Here is a 12825-nt window from a genome sequence, read left to right as displayed (position 1 = left end):
CAGATCAAATGCAGAAAATTACATACCTATTCTTATAATTGAATTTTACTCTGCCTAAGTTATTGGACTAAATGAGCTAGATTTAATCTAATCTTTTCAAGTTCCCAGAATTTCTGCTTAAAACATGAGAGCGTTTATCATGCATAATTGTTTCTCCTTTGTAGTGCTCTTCATTACCTCTGTTTACATTCTGCTTTTTCACATGGTCTACATTCTCTTTTAAGTATCAAGGCAGGAAAGCAGCAGTAAGAAATATGTGTTTGTTTTCCTTATGCAAGTCTTAATTCTTTATAAGAATCTATCAGTGAAATCAATAGAAGCCTTTGGTGTGGGGAAAATTAGACACCCTTTTGCCTTCGAGAGCTCTCCTGTATTGTCTGGTCCAGCAATCATCCACCTCTGAACCTCCAGGTAACTGCATTTGGCTTCAGTCAGAGCAGTGCTGCCCATGCAGCATGAGATTGCTGGTACTTGCACTGGGAGAGTCCAGTCGGGTTGTGGCCACTGCAAAGCTCCCAGGGCTGCTGCTGGCACCATGTTCATAGCCACTGCCACCCTGCTAGTGGTGATGATCGCTCTGGTTTAGTTTGGTTTCTTTTAATTGAAACACTTGCACAGTGAGGAAAATTCACCCTTTGGCACTAGATTACTCTCAGAGATACCATAAAAGTAAATACGCAGTTATCTTCTCCAATGAGTTGACTTGTACAATCAACATCCTGAGAAACAGGGCTGCAGACCAGGAGACAATGGCAAGGAGTTCTACACTGGTGAAGTTCAATATATATAAATGTTTTGCAGGAAACTTTTCTTTAATTGTGAGAACTGGAGAGGATTTTGCTCAGCAGCAAGTTGTGGTGTTGGAGTGTGGGTCTAGGGGAGCAGAGGGCACTGCTAACACACTTTGTGGCAGAGGAAAATGAAACCAGTCCTAAGCCCACATATCTGCCTCCAAGTTTGTGGCTATGCCACCTGCTCTGGTTGTCATTGCCAAACTGCAGTGCTTTTTGCTTTTGGAAGAAAACATTTTTGAGTTTGATTTGGACTTTCATTTAACTATAGAACATAGATATGTGTAACCTGGATTCTTACAGAGTTATAATACACAGTTTGTAATTAATTCTTCTTGAGTAGACAGGAAGCTGCAGAATGAATCCTACTAATGCATATTGTTTTCTGATCTAGAGACATTAACAGACTAATAGAAAAACTACAAGGAAATTTATAACTGTGTGGGGTTACATGCGAGAAATAACTTTCTTGACATTAGAAGATGAAATAAAAAATCTATCCTAGAAATGTAGTTAGAAAATTTTAAATTCTGTTTTAAGATAATGAAGCACACTTGTATCTCTTTCATAGAATCAAGTATTCTTAAAATTAATTTCAAATTGAAACTATGATTATTTTCCTCACATTGGTGTATGTGGTATGACTCAAGAACTTCTACATGCATCTGTTCTTGGATTTGTGACCATCTATGGCGCAGTATTGAAACAAGACTCTTTATGAGAATGCTCTAGGAGCTTGTCTAATTTTTTTGTGTGTTTTGGTTTGGTTTGGTGTGTTTTTTTGGCAGATTTTTTGGGGTTTTTTTAATAGTGTCTTCTGTGAACTTGGATTCTGTGAAAAACTCAGTTCTAGTGCTTAGCTAAAGTAGTCTGTGCTTGATAGAGATCCTGTAGAAAGGCATCTGCTGTCAATTAGCATCTATGAAGTGAGAATCAATTTGGGGATAATTCTGCTTATATTTCCCATTTGTTATGTTGCTTCACAAAAACTATAAATACTTTTCAAAAAATTCCCTGGAGAAAATATTACTTGAATTTTGGCCAAAATTTTGCTTAGAAATATCCTCACAAGCCATGTGTATATCACATGTCTGGAAGAAGAGGAGGCCAGGACTTCATTTAATCAGGCACTGTTCAGCTATCCAACAGTTATCTACTTCTAGCTTATGACATTATTGATACAAATTAGGAATGTTTGTGTTGATCTTCAATTTCTTTTGACCTAAGTAAAATCCCAATCAGTCACCTAGGGGTGAAAGGTTCCTTACCTCGTTAGAATTGCACATTGACATCAATTAATCAGTATGAGGACCTTTAACCAGGTCACTATGAGGGTTAATATAATGAATATTCATCAGTACCAATGTAAATCTAACCTTGCAAAGCATGAGTGGGGAGACCCTTAACAAAGTTGCAATCAGCTGTATCATTTTTTAGATCAACACTACATGGATCACGGTTAAATTCATTGCTCTTCTCTGTCCTGTCACACAAAGCCTCCAGTTACAGATATCTACATATAGATTAGACACCTCCTGCAACAATTAATTTTTTCTTTTAAGGACCATGTATTACCCTTGAGGTTTAAATTTTTCAAGGAGAACTGCAATCCCTTTAATGATTTATATCAAACTCATCACAGTTGCAGTGGCATAATAAAGAGTAAGAGAAGCAAATATAAACCATGGTTATAACCAGTGAGTGTATTACAAGCTCACCTTCAAGCAATCAACAGGACACTTAGGAAAATGTATTTATTAGGCTATGCCCTAAGCTCATCTAGGTAGTCTTCCCTTAATTTTTCAGTTGTAACTTATTCTGCAGATTATGTCCTTTAACTCAGAAAAAGCGAGAAGAGGGAGGAGAGGACGTGCCTGCCACAATTCTCTTGTGAACTTCTGGGATCTGTTTGTTGGAATGACAAAGCTTAGACAAAGAATAGGCTCTTCTGCAAATGGGGAGATAAAGTATCTGTAGGATTTCCCCTGAAATAGATGTCACAAGTTGCCTGACGGAATTTAATCTGCCTGATAATTGATAATTGTGACTGTGAGGCAATTTATAAGCTCCTGTGGTCGCAGACAAGAAAGAGCTAATGGAATGACCACGTTTTCCCTCCACCTTCATTGCTTCCCTCACTGTGATTACAAAGGTAATTAGTGGCAGCTCTCCTCAAAGACAGTAGCCCATCCACAAAGGGACAGCCTGGCACTTGGCCAGAGGAATATCTCAGGCAGAAGATTATAGCTACGTATTGTATTTTTCTGTGAGAATGGGAGACAGAGAAATTAAAAAGCAGCATTTGGCTGCCTGACACAGACCCCTTAGACTTGCCCCTGCAGAGCAGCCCCAGTTTGGATTCTCTCTTTCACCCAGGTGTAGAGGTAACATTCTCAACACAAACGAAATGACCGTCACATGGGGAAAAACCTGAAAACTGTGGAAAAACCCCAAAACAACAACAACAACCCAGAAGCAGGGAGATCAAATAAAGCTGCAGAGATGACCAATTTTTTTAGCTGCTGCTATGGGAGATGTGGACACCAGGGGGTGCAATGACCACTGCCTGAAGCCCTGATGCAATTACATCCTCTCTTTATGTAGGTTAAACAGAGGAGAGATCATTCTGTGAGATGTGTTGTAATGAAACACTCTCTGTAATAATTGTGTTGCCAACAATACACTTAGAAAACTTAATTTTTTATTACACAACTTTAAGTACACTCTTCTGAGTATCTGGCAACATGAGTGGGAGTGAAAAGCCAGGAAAGCAGAGAGATGTTCTGAAACATCATAGTGGATTCCCACACTTAAATTGTTTGCAGCATCGCCTCTATAACTGTTCACAGCAGAGCTAAGCTATGCAGCAGAACTGCTGAAAATGTGCCTGATGATAGAATACAATTAATTGTAAAAGGCCCTTAAATATATGTTAATATTAAATATTACAGGATTTTTTCTCCAGTCTTATGCTAATTCTGCTGAAGTGAGAAATCCTTTCACATTATTGTCAGGATGCAGCTTTCCATGCAAAATCAATTCTGTTGATAACACTAGCACTTAGCAGATCTCAGAAGGCTGTTTCTTTGTGTTTGTGAAGTCAATCCCTTGTTACTTGTCTATAGAAATTCATATACAATGTGTTGAAATGCTTTCAGATAAATAGCTCAGTGTACATCATCGCATCTCTTATTATGAAAATCACTGTGATCATTTAGATGTAATAGATGTGGGACTTTTTAGCTAGCAACAGAGTTTCTGCAGAATATATGAAAGAAAAATATTGAGAGATAAACTTGGTTCATCATAATGAGAAGAATAGTGTAAAACATTTACAATAAAGCAAGGCTGTTCAATTAAAAAGCTAATAGTAAAGGACATATCTGTGGAGAAACAAAACAAACTGAAGAAAATTTCAACAGTAAATGCTGACAAGTAAATTAAGTAATAAATGGGTTGAAAGGATTGCTGCTACTTATCTTGATCTAAAGAATCAAGTACATAATTGTAACTGACCACAGTTTAACCCATTTGATGTTCACTGTTCAGTGAACATTTTTAAGATACGTAATTCCAGTTGTAAAAGGAAAATGAGATAAATGTGATACTGCTTGCCTTAGTGATATGTGAAGCATAAAATGTCTGTCTTCAACCTATAACCTCTTAAAAATAGAGCTAATGTAAGTGAACATGGTGCCATTCATTAGCATGTCAATGGTGGTTCTTTAACACGGTGCCATTAAATTACTGTGGTGATAATTGAGACATTAAAAAAAGACAGATGCTATGTCTGTTTCTAGGCTCTTATAACCCTTTAGCAATTAAATTTAAATGAGCTAACATAACACAGCTATAGAAAAAATTAACAATTGGGAATATTTTTCTGTAAGATTGCCTTTCTCTAACTGAATTAATATTTTTAAAGGGCCACATTTTCAACGAAGACTCTGCTTGGGTGATGTGATTTTGATATTGTTAATTGGGCCAAAGACTGCTGATCAGGATTCTCATAACAGGGATGAATGGGACATGGGTGGGGGAGGTTGTTAGATGCTGTAGATGTAGTGTATTCTTTACCTGAAAAGCATGGGAAGGGGGAGAATATGCCAAGGCTAAACTGTCAGTTAAACAGAAGGGTCAGCTAAAGCAAGCAGGAACAGCGTGAGAGGTAGAGATGGAGGCATGAGAGAGAGAACAGAGGTTTTAATTTGTGTCACCATAAGGTAAATGTGATGGAGGCCAGGTGGTATGGACCCTACCCCTGTCAGTCCCGCTCTCTGGCAGTGACGACAATCTGGCCACCCTGGTGATGTGCCAATGGCAGAGCTGGCTGAAGGTGTCCTTGCTCCATCATATTCTGCATGTGTGGGAAGGGAGCAGGACTGATGAACATATATTTCACAGCAAAAACTAAACAAGCAGATGTGAATCCTGTTGACCTTCTAGAACCTGAATGTTTTATTTGAGTAATTTCATAAATCTTTTCTTTCATGTATTTAGAGGATTAGTTTTCTTTTCCACTTCTCGCCTTCCACACTGTGACATAATCATCAAAATTTTCCATATTTAGTAGTACCAAGGACAGAGGCTACTAAGTACCAACTGAAATACCTTTTTTTCTCAGCCAGATCAGTGTCTCCCCTTTGCCTTGTAATGAACCAGTCTGATGCATTGACACAGAGCCACTGAATGCTGTAGTGAAAATATGGCATAGTTAGAAGCACTGGCTGTGACTTAAAACCACCTGCTGTCGATGCTGCTGGCCCCAGGCATTTCTGTTGGCTTCCAAATTCTTTCTCAAATGGTGCTGGGAATCTAAATGCTGGGTGTGGTGTTCAGGGAACTGAAACCCATGTAACACAGTGTGCAGTGCAACACATCATTGTGTTCCTAAGACAGCTTCTCATGTAAATCTCATGCAACTGTCAAACCTTGTGGCATATACTTCAGTTTATAGGCAAAATTGCCTGTGTCTGAATGGAAAAGAAAAATTATAGAGAATGTCCTATTTCTTTCTCAGTCATGTTCAATTGTGGAGCACCAGCTGTTTTTGCCGAAGTCTAAATCGAATAGGGATAAAACTCTTTTGCCTCCCTGTGACTTTGCGGGATCTCAGTGTTGGTAAATTCCAGGAATTTTCCAAGGAAATGGGCAGGGCAGGACTGGAGGACAAGGCAGCAGGAACACTTCCCCAGTCCCTTTTCCTCCCAGGGGTCATACTAATCCCAAATCATCTTATTCTATTGGATTCACTTGAGTGATGCCTATTTACACCGATCTGAATAGTTGGCCTTACCTATGTAACAGTGATAGCATATAGCTTTTAAAAACTTCATGCTGCTGTACTTCAAATCAGGGTGATCATTAGTATCTCAAAAAGCATCATAGCATGGATTGAATTACCTGTAATAGCTACAATATGGCAACACCTGGTCCAACAGGTGCCTGAAGTCACAGCAGGCCATCTATTAGTGGTCAATTTGGATGCTTTGTAAGTGCATCGGGCAAGAAAGCAAGGACACTGGGAATAAAGTTGGAGAGAGGGAATCCAGCAACCTGCACTCAGAATGCCAGGTACAGCAGCAAAGGAGGAATGTGTATTGTAAGTAAGGCTTTTCATTCTGTGTTTCAGTCTGCTGGGAAGATTGGAGGCACTGTGAAATTTTTAAATAAAAGCTAGATATAAACTTGAAGACATTCACCAGCTGTTCATTTCTCTTCTGCAGCATGTGGAGGAACAAAGGCACATTAAAGACCAACAAAAGGGTTGAAACAGCATAGAGCAGCATCTGTGTGGCATGATTCCCACTACCACAGGGGCCTCTGTCTTTACAGATGAATTTCACAACTGCAGTAAAAGACAACTGGGTAATGTTATTGCCCAGTGTTAAAGATCTGCCTGATATATAAGTCCTTGTGTATGTCTATAGTGAGCCACGCACTGCTCTGATCATACATGACTATCCATGGTTGGTTTGCTCTGTGCTGCAATAAGACTGTGCTGCAGGTCTGTGAGAAATGAGCCTTCAGTTGGGCAACATTGGCTGTAAATTGTCTAATGCATAAAATCTGCTGCTTGTAGTGTTAAAACTTTGTTGTCTTTGCTGCATTCTTGTGGATTAGCAGCATGGCCCCTGGCATGCAATATCTTGCCAGTCAAACACTCTGTGCTGGCAAGATCCCAGATGGAATACAAAGCACCAAAAATCTCAAGGTCCTGAACGGCTGTTAGCATTGATATAAGCAGATCTGGCAGACACCATCCATTTTGTTTGTTTCTAGTGCTAGGGGGGTATATGTTTGTTCATTTGGTTGGTTGTTTTTCAAAGCAGAAGGCAGCAGAGACAGGATTGTATGTATGTCTCACCTGAGTGTATCCAGCATGCCGGTTCAGGTGGTATCTTCAGGATGATGTCTTCCTCAAACATGCATCCCACTTAGGAAATTTTCCAGTGCATAAGCACAGCTTGGATGGGACTGATTCACTCAGCACGGACACTGTAGTAGAAGGGCAAACTAGGACAATGGTAAAAGACAGAAGCAGACATGCTGCCAGGCCCTCAAGGGTAGAAAGAAAAGAGGCTTTCTGTAGAGATCCTGTGATACCACAAAAAGCTGTTGTCTCCAGAGGTGGCACTGAAAGCTGCTTGATCTAAGAGCAGGCCCAGAGAAGGTTTGCCCAGTGAGGACATGAGCAGAAGGACTGGTTTTATCCTTTTCTCTCTGAGCTCTCAGGTCAGAGCTTTTGCTATGTTGGAAATTGTAGTTTGTGAAATATTTACTAATGAAATATTAGAGCAGAGATTCAGAGCTTTCTTCAGCCAAGCTTCTGCACCACCTGGCATTAGCCAGCAATTCAGGTCCTATATGTCATTTAGTGGGTAGGCTTCCATTTTCTAGTAAGTTCAGCTCCGGAGAGCACTAATTTGGTTTCACAGAAAGCAGAACAAAAGTGATATCCATGTCCAAGCTGGGCTTGGAGGGATGAGGCTGCTACCCTTTCTGTCCCTTCAGCGTTCCTGCTGGTTTCAGTTTCTCAAGCGATGATGGTGCAGCATGTTGGCCTGAAAGTTATTTGCTTTTTGGTGCTTTTTGCTCTGTAGTGGTTTAAGTTAATCAGTCATAGTCAGTAAGTTTTAAGAACCTGTTTTTCTGTCCTGCAATGACATAGGGAGTGGACATCATTAATTCAGAAAACCGTTTCTTATTAATGTTCTCAAATGCCCATAATATTATAGGCACAGAAAAGCCATCTTGAACATGCTGGTTTTATATATGTTTTCTTCATATAAAATAATGCCATCTTTTATCATTAGAAAAGGCTAAATTGTAAAGCTCTCTACCCACTAATGTCTGTGATCTGTATGTAAAAAGTCCCCCATACTTGTTCTTGAAAGGAGTTTCAGTCCTGGTTCTCCATGTGTGAACACTCGTGCTCAATGTTGTACATTGTCCAGGGTAGCACAGTGAAACAGGAACGTAAATGTTCTTAATGCATGAGCCCAGTTCATTTTGCCCACCTATAATTCGGATGAAAAACAATGGAAGTACTATTTAGTGTATTAAATAATGGAAAGAAAGCTCTTATATATGAACTTCCTAATTACTTTGTTGAGGAGTGCGCAGCCCCATCACCAGCACAGTATGGACTGCATGATCTGCTCAGGTATTTCTGCCAAATGTGCAACAAGCCTGAATGGGTGGAACCAAGAGCAAGCAAATTTCCTCAGTGTGCAAGTGTTGTATAATGATGATTAGCTTGACGGTTGGTTGAGGCATTAAGAGCGTAAAAGGTGAAAGCTGAACATGTACCTTACAATCAAAGGAGAATAGAAATGGGCTTTTTTTGGTTACATTTTTATTGGCATCCATGCTACTGCGATCTAACCTTCTGAGCTTTACATTTGCATTTCGTAAAAGCTTTCAGACCACATCCTCTAGCCTGAAATGTATCAATAAGATCTGTCCTGATGACATCCCTTTGTCTGGAACACAGGAAGGGCTGAGCGGCAGCTGCCTCTGCAGATAGAGCTCATCCTTCCACTGTGCAAGTGCCAAGCACCGATTACAGATGTTCTCAATTTGCCAGCCCCACTTCTTGCATTAAGTGTCTGTGAACACAGGATGTGTTCATGGGTAGAGACCTGTCATTCATTTCAGTATTTTCCCTTCTTTGCCGCAGAGATCCTAAAGGTCACATATGTTTACCGAATGAATAAAACCCTACTGTTATGCTATTGCATTGGAAACTGTTTCCTTTTGTGAGGAAGGAAATGGGAACTAGATGTGAAAAAAATGGCAGGACAGCTTAATGTTTATCTATCCCATATTGACAGGAGTTGATAAGGATTTTCATTTTTGTTTTAACGTTTCAAATTCTACCCTTGTGCCAGTCTTGTGTTTTGAATGCTAATCTTGCTACTAGAAGATTATGTTGACTGTTACCTTGGTGTGGGTATAGCAGGAACATGCCTATGTTATTTTTAATGAACATGAAAAATGTAAGTGCATCAAAGCAAAGAGTTGTTTTTTTTTTTCTTTTGGTGTCTTGTATGAGAATTTTCTGACTTCCAGAATCTAATAAAAATATTTAGGTACTAGTTGATTAAGGTTTTTCTTCATGATAAAGAGTAAACAAAAAGGAAATATTCAGTACGGGGGAACTTCAAATGTAAGTAAAACCTGTTGATTCAGTTTTGATCAAGAGTTTTCAGGAGATGTTTCCATGCAGGCTGGGGTTGTTCTGCGTGTCTCCACAAAACCCATGGAAGATAGTTTTGTTTTGAATGTGCTAGGAGCTCAGATCAAGTGATTTTCAGGCCTGAAAGTACTTTCCTTATTCCATTTCTAAGAAAGTACAGAATTTAAAGGTAGGTTAAAGCTGTCCATCTACTGGAGACATATGTAGTCTATCTTACTCAGCAACGTCAGCCCCTGTACTCAAAGCAGTCACCTTGCCATGGAAAATTATAAATATTTAGTGGACTGTGAACAAATGACACACAAGTCTCTCCAGTTTGACAAATGCAAAGGAGAACGGTTTCACGAGACAGGTCTCCTGGGTTGGTACAGACCAATCACATCTTTACTCAAGTTTTATTTTTATGGAAAGCTGTCATGGTACCATGATAACCAAGTAATGTTTTGTGAGAACACCTGCTACTTTGGCTGCTATTTGTCAAAGATTTTTTACAGGAAAAAATTACAAACATTGGTAAGATGTCAAGCACATGTATAGTCATCCTGTCAGCTTCCACGTGTGAAAATCATAAGGAAGCAAAACTGTTAGATGTGTCTTACTCCATTTGACCTGGCTCTGCATGGTCTGAGGAAAAAAAGAATACTCTACATATAAGACTATGGCTTGTTTTGATTAAGAAAATACATTTTTTCCCTTCTTGGTATTTATATATTGTAAATAAAATACAGATTTTAGATGATGTTTATAGCTGATAATTTAAACCTGTGTTTTGTATTGCCCTGAACTTCATATTAGCATTCACTTATGCTCCACTGAACATGTGCACGCTGTCATTATTCCAGTCTAACAGCAGTTCCAGTTTCTTAATGAAGCATTAATGTAGGAGGCAGTAAAAGATGCTTCTGATACTTGCTTAATTAGCTTTTTCTGTACCACCACTTCCCTGCTATTTATGGCAGCTGTAAGTTTGAAAATAGATTTATTGACATTTTTGTTACAATATTGCTGATAACTTGAGAAGAGCATCCCAATTTGCTACCTAGATGCACCTGTACTCCACAGTGTGGGAGTGATTGTCACTGCACAGGCAGTGACTGTGATAACTTCATTTCATTCCCCAGGAGTGCCAACGTTGTTGATTTGGAAACCGAGCTTGTTGCAATGAATGCCTAAGTGGGAAAGAAGTTGGATATCTAAGCTTGTCCCCTTCTACTTCAGTAATTCATGTAAAAATGAACCCAGATCCAAACCGCTTTGCTTTTTGGGGTAGGAGGGGGCAGAATCTAGAAGCTGACTGACACAGTTTTGCAGTGACTACAGATTTATTTATTTCTAGTGGAGACGAGAAGTCGGATGCAGCCAGGGGCAGAAAGGAACATGAGTAGCAGATTAATCCGTTGTGCTGAGAAACATTGCTGCTGGCTTTACCGGGGTCAAGAGAGCGGCATCAAGGATGTTCTGCCCCCCCCCCCCCCAATTGTTTGAATGACAGGAATCGTGAGTTTTAGAGTGCAACTGCTTGAGTGACAGCTGGAGATAGTGGAATTGAACTTGGCTGAGGGGAAAAGTCTGTTTTCCTGATAAAGCAAACATGACATGGCTTTGGTTATAGCAAGAGAAGTTTGAAAACACTGGAATACAATGAGTTTTATGTTTTGGAATCAGATTAAACATGCATTCATATAAAAGCCAGAGCAATATAGAGAAAAGGAACATTTGAACATTTGAGTTTTTGGAGTTTGGTGATTAGTGAGTGTTTATATTGGGATAGCCCATGGGTGGTTGCTTATTCAAATGAATCAGAAAATGCTAGTAGGAAAAGTGCACACGTGCACGCACACAAACCAACAAAACCAATTCTGTCACAAAATCACGGTATTTGAATTCCTCCTGGAAAAATACTGAGTAGCTTTTTCTCCTATTCTGGCTTGAGTTTAAATATACATGTCAAATCTCAAATGGAAAAGGGGCAGACTGGAAGGAAATCTAAGGAGGGGAATATATAAAAATAGCTATTTCAATGTCCTCTAATTTTTGTAGGTATTGTATTAGAAAAGCTTCTGTGTTGGTAAAACTGAAGGAGTCCATTGTGAGCCTGCTGGGATATATGGTCTCTACAGGTTGTTTCCTGGACAATGTTTTTTTCAAGTAGAAGTGCAGGAGGAGGAGAATGGTAAGTAGATTACATTTTCTTGCTGTAACTTTCCCTGTCGTTTATTAAAAACTGTTGTGTTCTGTGCAAAGAGAGAGGCACTGAATTGTATTCCAACTGGGAAAAACACTGGCATAAATATGTGTTGTAATTAATAGCTGTTCGCTTAGTATCCGCTGGGCAGAGCAAACACCATGGTCTCAAAACCTCAATTTTTGGCTCTGAATGGGCAGCTGGTTTTGTGTCAACCTTGGCATAATTATACATAGTTGGGGGCTTCTCAATCAGTGTTAGTAGCTTACAATATCCTGAGAGACAAATGCTACCTGATGATTGCTAGAATATTGTGCTGCCTTTCAATGACAGGCAAGAAACCCCCACATTGGAAGTATGAATTTCTGTTCCATCTGCTTTGGGTAAGGTTGAAATTGGAAAGTAACTTTAATGTTTGCTTGTTCTGTGGAGTTTTTGGCTTATGGTCCCTGTAGCATTGCTAAGATATAAGGAAAGGTTCTTCTGTGGGGTGCTCAATCTAAAATAACAATGTAGGTACAGATTTTTAATAAGTATTAGAGGATTTATGTATATCCATGTGTGTGTACTTACCTTGAAGGTTTAGTATTAAATATTTTATATATATGTTTTCTGTTGTTGTCTCTAGTGTATTCAAGTGTATACTAGAGGCATAGTAATTATGGAGAACAGAACAAAAACATATGCCAACAAAGAATAAAACTTTAGTAGGCTTTCATAGTTTGCCTGCACCAACATAAAGATAATTCTTAAATTATCTACAGAACAAAGCCAAGGCCATTACCAATATTTTATAATACAGGACCACTAATGGCTACAGTGACAATTAAAGAATATTCTTTTTTACAGAATTTCAGCACAGCTGAATGTACAGGGCACTGTTCAGTTAAAGCTTTCTTAAAGTACCTTCTTAAAATTTAGTAAGTCTGCATTTTTTAATCCAGCTTCAACATTTTTAGTGAGATATTTCATCACAATAACACCGTGTCACTCGTGCTGAAAAACAGTTATTTGATACTGTGTACTAATTGGGGGTATATTCAAATAACTGCAAGTTACTGGTTGCAAATTAAAATATAATTTGATAAATACATGTTGTGACTGTCTTTATGCATGATCTAATACTGTCAAAGAATCAGGATCTTTTC

This window comes from Streptopelia decaocto, assembly GCF_964273445.1.
Source record: "Streptopelia decaocto genome assembly, chromosome: 10".
NCBI classification, from domain to species: domain Eukaryota; kingdom Metazoa; phylum Chordata; class Aves; order Columbiformes; family Columbidae; genus Streptopelia; species Streptopelia decaocto.
Note: the sequence above shows the minus strand (reverse complement) of the source record.